We start from the raw sequence: 12,095 nt of genomic DNA, 5'->3' as shown, positions 1-12,095 counted from the left end.
GGTCTAATCTATATAAAAAACGAGAAACGAGAAACACGTATAAATTACATAAACAAACGACAACTACTGTACATCAGATTTTTGACTTCCGACAGGTGCAATCATTTGTAGAGGGATTAAACGTTTTAATGGTACCAAACCTTCTCCCTTTTTCTGAAACAATAGTATAAAATCACAACAAAGAAAAACACCCGATAAAATATCAATTGGCAGGCTTAACTCAATAAAAAAAAAACGTAAATTAACACACTATAAACGAATAAATTTGTTCTGCGATATCTGAATGCAAATGCACAGTTAATAAAATATTAGGGACAAACATTGAAGGCCAAAAAACAAACAAACAAGTCTAAACAAAGCCATGGTAAGACACCACTGCAAAATATTTAACCCTTCGAAAATGATCACTTTTGAAGAAAAAAACCGGTTTTAATAATACAGGTAAATCTTGAAGTTTATACAAATGTAGAACGAATAAGTGAAAATTAGAAGATATTCCAAATAATCAAAGCTGGTATATAGACAAGATCCATATTAATATAAAATAACAAAAAAGCATTATAAACAGTATCAACAGGTCGAATTAACAAGAAAATACGATTTGAGAGTACTCGCAGTTACTGACAGCTAGTTAAAAAAACAATTAATAATAAAAAATCATGCATCAGTGACTAAAATCAACTAAAACACATCCCAGGTATTTAGTATTTTAACGTCATGAACAGTCAGAGAAGACATGACTAGTGCAATGCCAAAAATAAATGTATCGACAGGTAGTAGGATAGTGAGGAGCAACTTCTTTAGAGATAAAAATTAACATGTCTGTGTCTCTATACATCCCGCCTCAAAAGAAGATACAATTTAGTTATGTTTTAATTTGCTAATGACAAAATCGATATTAGTGTCAATGTAAACTATATTCAGAGATCTAATTACAATATTGGTACAATAACCCTTACCTATAAGTTTGTTTAAAGGTTCGATGAGTGTACACGGATCACATAGTGATTTCCTCGCTTTAAGTACAATATTTCCATACAATTTAGGATGTGAAATACCATTTTTAATAAGTTATTTCCAAGTACAGCCAAATTTACTAATCAAATCTTTGTATCTATGAAAGAATTTTGTAAAAGTTTTAAGTAAGTTATGGTATCGAAATCCCTGACACAATAATTTCCTAGTGATGCATTCATTACGTTCGTTAACATCTATAACATCAGAACACACACGGGCAAACCGAACGAGTTGGGAAATATAAACACCGTATGATGGAGCCAAATGCACATCGCCGTCTAAAACAGTAAAATTAACAATAACAAATGAAAAATCGATTAAAAAATTACGATACTGTTGTCAAGTCATTAAAGATTGCATATTTTGGCGTTAATATTGAGTCACTGATAAGGTCTTTGCATCGGAACTAAACACATTTATTCTAAAAACAGTTGTTGGCATGACACGGATTATGTTCTTCTCATATATGTTATGATGGTATGATACTAAACCCCTAACGGGAAGGATTGTGCCTGATGTTCATATGATGAAATCATAATCTTTCAGTCAGTTTAATTGAAGTCTGGAGCTGGCATGTCAGTTAACTGCTAGTAGTCTGTTGTTATTTATGTATTATTGTCATTTTGTTTATTTTCTTTGGTTACATCTTCTGACATCAGACTCGGACTTCTCTTGAACTGAATTTTAATGTGCGTATGGTTATGCGTTTACTTTTCTACATTGGTTAGAGGTATAGGGGGAGGGTTGAGATCTCACAAACATGTTTAACCCCGCCGCATTTTTGCGCCTGTCCCAAGTCAGGAGCCTCTGGCCTTTGTTAGTCTTGTATTATTTTAATTTTCGTTTCTTGTGTACAATTTGGAAATTAGTATGGCGTTCATTATCACTGGACTAGTATATATTTGTTTAGGGGCCAGCTGAAGGACGTCTCCGGGTGCGGGAATTTCTCGCTACATTGAAGACCTGTCGGTGACCCTCTGCTGTTGTTTTTTTATTTGGTCGGGTTGTTGTCTCTTTGACACATTCCCCATTTCCATTCTCAATTTTATCTTTTGTCATAAATTTTAGTATGAAGTTTCCCGTTTGAAATTGAAATGTCTAAATCTAGAAAAGGACAACTGCTGCTTAATATGCTAGATTTAGTTCTTTTGTGTAAATTTCGGAAGTATATTTAGAGAACTATGGATTATTCAACGAAAAAAATCATCCAGATAACGGTAGGTATTTTTGAATGTACCAACCAAATATAACAATGATGGGTCTTTACTGAGTTTGGTCATAACCTGAGATCCATAGCAATATAGAAATAAAATCTGCTATTAAAGGGGCACAGTTAGTGCCCATAGGACTATCTACTACCTGACGATACACTTTATCGCTGAAACGTACATAAATCTTATCTAGCAGAAAATTTAAAGCTTCAATCATATCCTCACATTTCCAGTAAGTGTATCTAGCATACTTTCCTTTTTCGTTAATGTACATATATCGGTTGCTAGCATCATTAAGTCATGCTAAATTACTGAACTCTTCACAATTTTAGCATTTGAGTTAAATTTTACACGGTTTTCGTCTTGAATGGAAATGGCCGCATTCGTGTTCATTCTTAATATTCAAATGTAAGTTGTATTTGATGATAATGCATAAAATATATAAAGGTTGATGGTGAACACGGATGCGGTCACTTTCATATTTTGACAAAAACTATCTAAAAAGTAACATGGTATGGCATAATTGATAGAGTTTCCATATTTAACCTTGAATATGAGCGTCTGAAATGTAGAATTAGTTATCAAAGGTACCAGGATTATAACTTAGTACGCCAGATGCGCGTTTCGTCTACATAAGACTCATCAGTGACGCTCATGTCAAAATATTTACAAAGCCAAACAAGTACTTAGTTGAAGAGCATTGAGGATCCAAAATTCCAAAAAATTGTAACAAATACGGCTAAGGTAATCTATGCCTATAAATCAGTTTAAATCTTTCACACAAACTAATTGAATCGACTTTAGTAGACACTTAAGTGTTTAAAAAGTGTACAAAATCTTTCATCAGATGAACCTGAAATTTGAGGCCAAAATGGGCCCTTACCAGACATACTCCTTTGTTCTATAAGTTTCTGTATGTTGTATTCAAATCGATTGACTCTCAGGGACTCTCCTTTTCGAACTTTCCTTGAAGTTCTGTATTTTGTTGTTAATTTACATCATTCTACTATTATACTGTATCACTTATTATAATATAGCACTCTTTTTCAGCTTACTTTCGACCTAAGATATTAGGTACCATCGATTCTCTTTTATAGCTCATTTATACCTTTAATGAACGAAATGATTAGGGATAAAACGAAACTAAATTTACCAAAACGGAACTAAACGAAACGAAATAAATATATTTTAAAAAACTTAATAAACAAGAAGTTCACTTGTTTGATCTAAATGGAAAAATTAGTAACTAAATTATAATCCTGGTACCTTTAATAACTAGTAATAGGTTTTTTGAAATCGAAAAACTAGTTAGTAAAACCTTTTCTTGAAACTTCAATTGTTAAGTTAGATAAGATAAGATAATTCATTTACAATTCATTGTTCAAAATTGAGCAATAATTCAAATGAATCACAAAATAAAGCACAGGAAATTAGAATGATTAGAATGATTATTACAGTACATTTAGACTAAAGTATGTTCTCAACACGACGTGATTGTCCTATTGATTTGACCAATTACAAGTTCAAAGCATAAAAAGCATTTTCCAGCTATAATGGATTACATTATATTATTGAAATTGATTAAATAGTTAAACCAACAAAATCAAAATACTTTGAAGTTTACTGATGCAGTATAAATTGATACGGTTCATGTTAACATATGAATATTAATAAAATTGCTTTAAAGATAAACAATATCAAAATGATGCAACTGGAAAGAAAGGAAAAATTCTTTAAACTAAATCTTAAACTTATACACTTAGAAATAACAACATTTCAGATTACTGGACGCAAGGTTGGTAAGAATAGTATTTACATATATGGGTTGAAACAAGTTTATCTATTATATTCTATTTTAAAAACATTTAATGTTTTTTAACATAAAAAAGGTTAATAGTAAAAAGATCCGTATCATTGAACTGTAAAATCCTTTATGCATGAAACAAGCTTAAAATATTATTTAACAGGACACGATGTGACGCCTATATAAGTTAACGCAAAGTTCATTCCATATCAATTAGACCAACTTACAAGTCTGAATCAAGGTAAGTAATTCGCATCATTATTTCTATTAACCCTTTAAAAGGTCTTCAACTCATTTTTATAAAACAGATACAAAGGTATGCTAACATAACAGTCTAGTAAATGATTATTATTAGCATTGTTATATTCTTCGTTTTGTTGTTGGTTTCTTTTTGAAGAGGAGAGGGTATGAATTGTGTTTTTCTGTGTGTGAACTAACTTTTGAATGTGACGAGCTATTCTTATTTGAAAGATTATAGTGATTGAACAGACTATATTTTATTCGTTGGAACGTTTCAGATAAGGGATTTTAGATCATTCGAACAGAAACTTTTATGAAAAAAACTATACAATAATTCATAAAAAAAAACTTCATAACCTTTTTTAGGAACTTCCGCCTACCAGAAGGATGTTACAAAAGAAACCACAGATTCTGTTGTTGATATGTTGTTTAATTTTTGTTGATGTTGGGGCTTGGTTTAGAGGGAGAGGTAAGTCCTTTTATTGCAGTTTTTTCTAGTTTTGGTGAATAAACATAATGATCGTGTGCTCCGTCTATTTACCATTGTCGATGTCTATTCATTTTTTGTTGTATGCATTATGTTGTAAACTAACACCTGCGATTGGTGTCAGACTCGCAATTAAAAATCCCCATCTATTCAACTAATTTCCACAGCTGTCTCAATATTTTACCTTAAGTTTAACTTAGAAACCAGGTATATTCTGAAATGTATATGTGTTACCCTTATACATGGCCATTTTCATCCCATGTAGCTCTATTTTGTGTCAGCGTAGGGTTACTTTAACATAAGTTCTAAATTTGAGGGAGTGAATTGGTGGTAGACACCTATTGTAATGTGTGTGATATTCTCAATGCAAATAATGTTCCTTACTAACAGTTGTGTCTTTATTTCCTGTCATGACTACTTTAGAAATAATTGATGCAAGCTATTATTTATTGTAGTCTTGACATAGGTAGGCATTATATTCGTGATAATTTTTGCCCGAGTGATAGTGAGGGCTATAATACCAAGAATATAATACATACCCATATCATAACTACAATACAGTATAGCTTGCATCAATTATTTCGGATCCGATTAGGACAATTATGGTGATTTATATGTTCGATGTGTATAAATGTAGAGCTTTTGTGTAGGCTCTTCCGTAACCTCCCTTAATAGTTAGTTCGAACCATTGTTTAACTTGTTTGTACGTCAATCGCAATTGTCGGTTAAACAAGACTGATTCGAATTAACGTGGTTTGAAGATAAAATAAAAAAACTAGAGGCTCTAAAGAGCCTGTGTCGCTCACCTTGGTCTATGTGCATATTAAATAGTTATCAAAGGTACCAGGATTATAATTTAGTACGCCAGACGCGCGTTTCGTCTACATAAGACTCATCAGTGACGCTCATATCAAAATATTTATAAATCCAAACAAGTACAAAGTTGAAGAGCATTGAGGATCCAAAATTCCAAAAAGTTGTGCCAAATACGGCTAAGGTAACCAATGCCTGGGATAAGAAAATCCTTAGTTTTTCGAAAAATTCAAACTTTTGTAAACAGGAAATTTATAAAAATGACCACATTATTGATATTCATGTCAACACCGAAGTGTTGACTACTGGGCTGGTGATACCCTCGGGGACGAAACGTTAAACAAAGGACACAAATGGATTCATGACAAAATTGTATTTTGGTGAAGGTGATGTGTTTGAAGTTCTTACTTTACTGAACGATTTTGCTTCTTACAATTATATCTATAATGAACTTTGCCCATTAGTAACAGAGAACTATATTTGGTAAAAATTTACATAAATTTACCAAATTAATGAAAATTGTTAAAAATTGACTATAAAGGGCAATAACTCCTTAAGGGGTCAATTGACCATTTAGGTCATGTTGACTTATTTGTAGATCTTACTTTGCTGAACATTATTGCTGTTTACAGTTTATCGCTATCTATAATAGTATTCAAGATAACCAAAAACGGCAAAATTTCTTTAACAATTACCAATTGGAGGGCAGCAACCCAACAACCAGTTGTCCAATTCATCTGAAAAATTCAGGGCAGATAGATATTGACTTGATTAACAATTTAACTTCTTGTCAGATTTGCTCTGGATGCTTTGGTTTCATAGTTATAAGCCAAAAACTGCATTTTACCCCTATGTTCTATTTTTAGCCGTGGCGGCCATCTTGGTTGAATGGCCCAAAAGATACCCCAAAGATGATTGTGGCCTAGTAGTTCCAGTGGAGATTTTGTAAAAGATTACTTAGATTTATGAAAAATGGTTAAAAATTGACTATAAAGGGCAATAACTCCTAAACGGGTCAACTGACCATATTGGTCATTTGACTTATTTGTAGATCTTACTTTGCTGAACATTATTGCTGTTTACAATTTATCTCTATCTATAATAATATTCAAGATACTAACCAAAAACACGGTAATTTCCTCAAAATTACCAATTCAGGGGCAGCAACCCAACAACCGATTAACTGATTCATCTGAAAATTTCAGGGCAGATAGATCTTGACCTGATAAACATTTTTATCCCCGTCAGATTTGCTCTAAATGCTTTGGTTTTTGAGTTATAAGCCAAAAACTGCATTTTACCCCTATGTTCTATTTTTAGCCGTGGCGGCCATCTTGGTTGGTTGACCGGGTCACGCCACACATTTTTTAAACTAGACACCCCAATGATGATTGTGGCCAAGTTTGGTTTGATTTGGCCCAGTAGTTTCAGAGGAGAAGATTTTTGTAAAAGCTAACGCCGGACGACGACGGACGACGGACGACGGACGCAAAGTGATGAGAAAAGCTCACTTGGCCCTATGGGCCAGGTGAGCTAAAAATGAAATTGAAAAGCATTGAATTCCAATATTTCCAACCATTCCTTCAAAAAACGGCGTATTTTTTTTCTTTGTAACTTGGGGAGGATTAGAGGTAAGAACACGTTTAAGAATAGCATTTTATCAACAATGTGATGTTTCATGTCAACAGAAATATTCGGTGGGTAACCACAGCAGACTCTAATGGTTGTATTGCAATATGTCAATTATTCTGAATTATGTGACGAAACCATGTCGAACAGGAAAAACATAAGCATATGATCATTGGGATTATATTATAATGACGATATATATACATCTATGATATAACTTGCATCCTTAAACTTTATTTCATTCGATCTTTTCCGGCTTAATCGCGGGTCTAAATGATTTTTTTTTATTTGTCATAGGATTTCGCTATATTTTTCTATAAATGAACTTTATCTTATACTTAATAGAAAAATGAAATAAAAAAAATGGGGTCACCGTTCATTTACGCTTACAATCTGCCTTCGAAAGAAGCATACATTTTTGTAAATGTCCTTTTTTTCTATTGAACTATAAGGAGAAAAAGCGGTAATATTGAAATAAAAAAAGAACTAAATTACAGAAATCGCTTAAATTTTACAATTATTTAATTTATGTACAGCTTATTCGAAAACAACAATAAAAAATATAGGTCCCCGGCGAGTTAAAAATGATATTTCAATTTTAATGCCACAAAATGGCAGTTTTGCACAAAAGGGAGAAAATTTGAAGCTTTTTCAATCATATCTACATTTTAAAAGTCACCTGGGGCCAACACGAATTGATTTTTCGGAAAGATTTTTGTACCATTTAATTAAATAACAAATACTAAAGGCAATTAGTATAATTTGTAATAAAAAATAAATGTTTATTTTTTTTCTGAAAATCTTATACCCGCGAGCCTCCTTTTAAGTTTTAAGCTTGAAACGAACAAAAATCTGGTTTTAAAGTTTTCAAGATAGTCAATAAAATACAGATATTTTTCAAAAGGAATACAAAAAGTCAATTCGGATTGGTGACTTTGTGTTTACTCTTTGAATAACAAACACAATTGGATCGCGCTATCAATGCTCAACTGTCCAATTAAAACACAGCCCTTATTCATTTTTATCTTTTAATATACACAGACAGTATGTTGATTGATTGATGTTTAACATAAAGTGACAAATAAAACATAAATTTGAAGATTAATCCGCGTATATATGATAGTGATCCCTACTTAGCTGTACACTGATGCAATACTTCGAATATATATAGCGCTTGTTCAGATATAATGTATAAGTAGACATGTCAACCTATCTAGACATCATGTCTTTGTATAACGAGTATTTGATGTACCTTTAAAATAGGGACGAAAGTTACCAGAGGAACAGTCAAACTTACTTGCAAAGCGGAAAAGGAGCGAATATCAATTTTCAAGTCTTTGATTTAAATCGTCTAGGAATATTGTATTTCCGCTTCTTTATATAAATGAAATGTATACATATAATACACATAATATAAAATTAGGTTACAATGTGTACAAGTTACCTAACACGATAAATACGGGGTCAGTGATTTCCATATGGGGTGAGACGGAAGCTCTAATCCACATATGCAATTTATTGACCCCATATATTGTATTATGTCGCTAGTACACTATGTAACGAATTTATCTCACCGACATGAGGAATTCAAAATAGTGACCTAGTAAGTGATTAAGTCTTTAAATACCGTTAGTATTAAGAACATACTTCCATTTGTAAAAAAAAAAATGCCAACAAGAATAACTTGATAAAATCATTTGTAAAGAAGGTCTCTAACTACATACTCATTGATATGTCAAGTCATATAGGATAAATAGATAATTTTTCCACATTGAGGACATACAAGGAGAGTTGTAACATCCTTTTCAATCTATGTTTTTCATTACAGCTTACCATATCACGCATATTGCTAACGGTACACGGGATACCATAAAGATTGAATTGGTTCAGGGTACAAATACGTATACACCAGACATCGCACCTAACACATACGCTAGAATCAAAACTGGAATCGGTCGCCAAACCTTGTGTGTTTTTGCTGTCGATGATATCACCAGGGATAATGAAGTCTGTCGCGGTGAAAGAAGTGATCGTAGTTTTGTAATCAGAACAAGGCTCGGACAACCTAAGATTTACAGAACATTATACGGGAAGATTTGGAAGATCGACAAGAAAAATCCGTAAATTTTATGAATTCTGATGTTGAAAAGACAATATAAAGTTGTTTTAAAACTACCTTCTTCCAGATTTTTTTCATTCAAATTTTGTATTGTTTCAGAATAAATATTTCTGTTATCAGACTGAATAAAAATATATTACATTATAAAATGTAAAATCACGAAAATGCTGAACTTCGAGGAAAATTAAAACAGAAGGTCCCTAATCAAATGGCAAAATCAAAAGCTCAAACATATCAAATGAATGGACAACAGCCGTCATATTCCTGACTTGGTATAGACATTTTCTTATGTGGAAATGGTGGATAAAACCTGGTTTTATAGCTAGCTAAACCTTTCACTTGTATGAAATTCACAGAAATGTTCCATTATATTGACGACGACGTGTGAACAAAACAAACTGATATAATAGGTGGAGATGTCAAAAATAGGGGTATAGCAGTCAACATTGTGTTATAACCAAATCAATATAAAACAAACAAATATGTAAAAAAACACATTTACCATGGAACAATAACACAATGACAAGATGTATCAGCACAGATCTACGTCACATGCAGCAAAGAAACACAAGGCATGCAGACACAGCACATTAGCAAAAATAAAGGCAAAACTACAAAACTTATCATAAAACAATTACACAATACATAACAGGATGTACAAAGCCACGTCATGTGTGAAAAAAAGCACTAAAAGGCACACAAACAAATCATATTAACAAATATAAGAGAAAAGAATACAATATGTATCGTAGACAATAACACAATGACGGGATGTATTAGTACAGAGCCTAGTCATATGTAATAAAGAAACTTGACTCCATTTGTCATACGTAACACAACTTTATGATTTTAAAAATATGCAATAGTTCGTCAGTTAACATAGAAAACACACGGAACTGTCCGGCTGAATACCTTCATTACTTCCAATAACCAATAACCGGATTTACAAATTTTAAAGGTAAAACTTGTAAGCTGTAATAACTGATGTCCTGGTTTACTGTCGTGAATGCATTGGACATGACCAGTGTTATTTTTTAGTTTACATATTGAAAATTCTTATTACAAATAAACTCATCATAGATACCAGGATCCTAATTTTATATCTACGCCAGACGCGCGTTTTGTCTAAAAAAGACTCATCAGTGACGCTCGAATCAAAAAATGTTTAAAAGGCCAAATAGAGTACAAAGTTGAAGAGCTGTGGGGACCAAAAGTTCCAAAAAAATTTTGCCAAATACAGCTAAGATAATCTATTCCGGAGGTGAAAAAGCCTCAGTTTTGTTAACAGTTAATTTATAATTATGAACATAGCAATGATAACTTTTGTCAACACAGAAGTGCTGACTACTGGGCTGGTGATACCCTCGGGGAAATAAATCTCCAGCAGAAGTGGCATCGACCCAGTGGTTGTAGATAAACTCATCATAGATACCACGATCAAAATTTTACATCTACGCCAGACGCGCGGTTCGTCTTTGTTTATTTATTTGTCTGCCCTGAGTGTCCTTGTATTTATCTAAATTGCATCCCAGTCATGTAATGTTGTCATTTTTGCTGAAATTATTACAGTGCCATCTAAGTTGAAGGTTTGACTAGCAATAGAAATACAATGTAGGTTCAAATCACCATTTTTCTTTAAATATCCTGCACCAATTCAGAAAAATAGCTGTTGTTAGCAAATAGTCCGTTTTTATATATGTTGGCGTTTGTTTTGTTTCCTTGCAGTTAAGTGTTTTTGTTGTTTCCTTGTTTCCTCTTATAGTTGATGTGATTGTGTTCCTCTTGGAGAATATGAAGTAATGCTTTTGTAACATGGCAAGTATGACTGCGTTGTATGATGTACCCATCGCATTACACTTAACTGTCTTTTTTCAGGGAATAATATTCCCTAATCAACATACACCTTTTCAAAGTGACAAACAAATATTATATTCCCGCCCTTCATCCCGATTTCATTCACTTTACTGAAGTGTCATTGTGAACTTGTTTTACTTGAAATACTGGTCTCTTCGGAATACAGCAATCATGTTTTTGCTTTAAGCTGATTTTAAACCGATGTTACTTGATTTGAACCAGTGATATCTTATTTGAACCCGTGTTACCTGATTCTAACACGTGTTACCTGATTTAAAACCTTGATACCTGATTTGAACCCATTTTACTTGATTTGAACACAAAGAAAGCAAAAAAAAAAAATAATCGTAAGTTTTAAATTTTTAGTTTAAATTTGTAACTTTCAAACTTAAAAAGATATACAGAAACCCCGACCAGCATAAATGATCTGCCATAATACAAGATGCATATTTATTAAAGTTTGAAAATTACAAATTATTATTATTATTTTTCAATTTTACACCCAAGAATAATTAAACTCACAGGTACAGCCGATTTTTTCGCATTGGAAGTTTGAGTTTGCTCCTGTTTGGACCAATTCAAATTTTCAATTTGTTTAAATAAAAATTTATCGATGTGGAATTTTCCTATCCTCAAACTTTGACAAAAACTTATTTTTCTAAATAAATAAATGTGTGTAGGTTATAATTTCACAGTAGCAATTAGATATTGGGTTAATCAAGCGTCTTCGTGATCTTCATTATACAGGAGTATCCAGAAGTATTTTTTCAATAGGTTTGAATCGTTCGCGCAACATCGGAAGGGGGTGACCTAAGTGAACCTACACACACGAATAATGTTCGTTTAAACCAAAGATTTTGACGGAAATGCGACGAACTCGAAAGTGGTCCATTTACACATGTATCATACTAATAAACCACG

At 32.6% G+C, this 12,095-nt stretch overlaps 1 long non-coding RNA gene across 1 annotated transcript; it reads left to right on the top strand.

Annotated features, from left to right (window-relative positions):
• Positions 1–4,142: 4,142 nt before the first annotated feature.
• LOC139482312 (uncharacterized) lies at positions 4,143–9,377 on the top strand. Its single transcript, XR_011654827.1, has 3 exons — positions 4,143–4,273; positions 4,639–4,741; positions 9,030–9,377. It is a non-coding gene; the product is annotated as an uncharacterized lncRNA (long non-coding RNA).
• The last annotated feature ends 2,718 nt before the right edge of the window (positions 9,378–12,095 follow it).

The sequence above is a fragment of the Mytilus edulis genome, chromosome 7, assembly GCF_963676685.1.
Source record: "Mytilus edulis chromosome 7, xbMytEdul2.2, whole genome shotgun sequence".
In the NCBI taxonomy this organism is placed as follows: Eukaryota; Metazoa; Mollusca; class Bivalvia; order Mytilida; family Mytilidae; genus Mytilus; species Mytilus edulis.
This window is presented reverse-complemented; position numbering and strand designations above follow the sequence as displayed.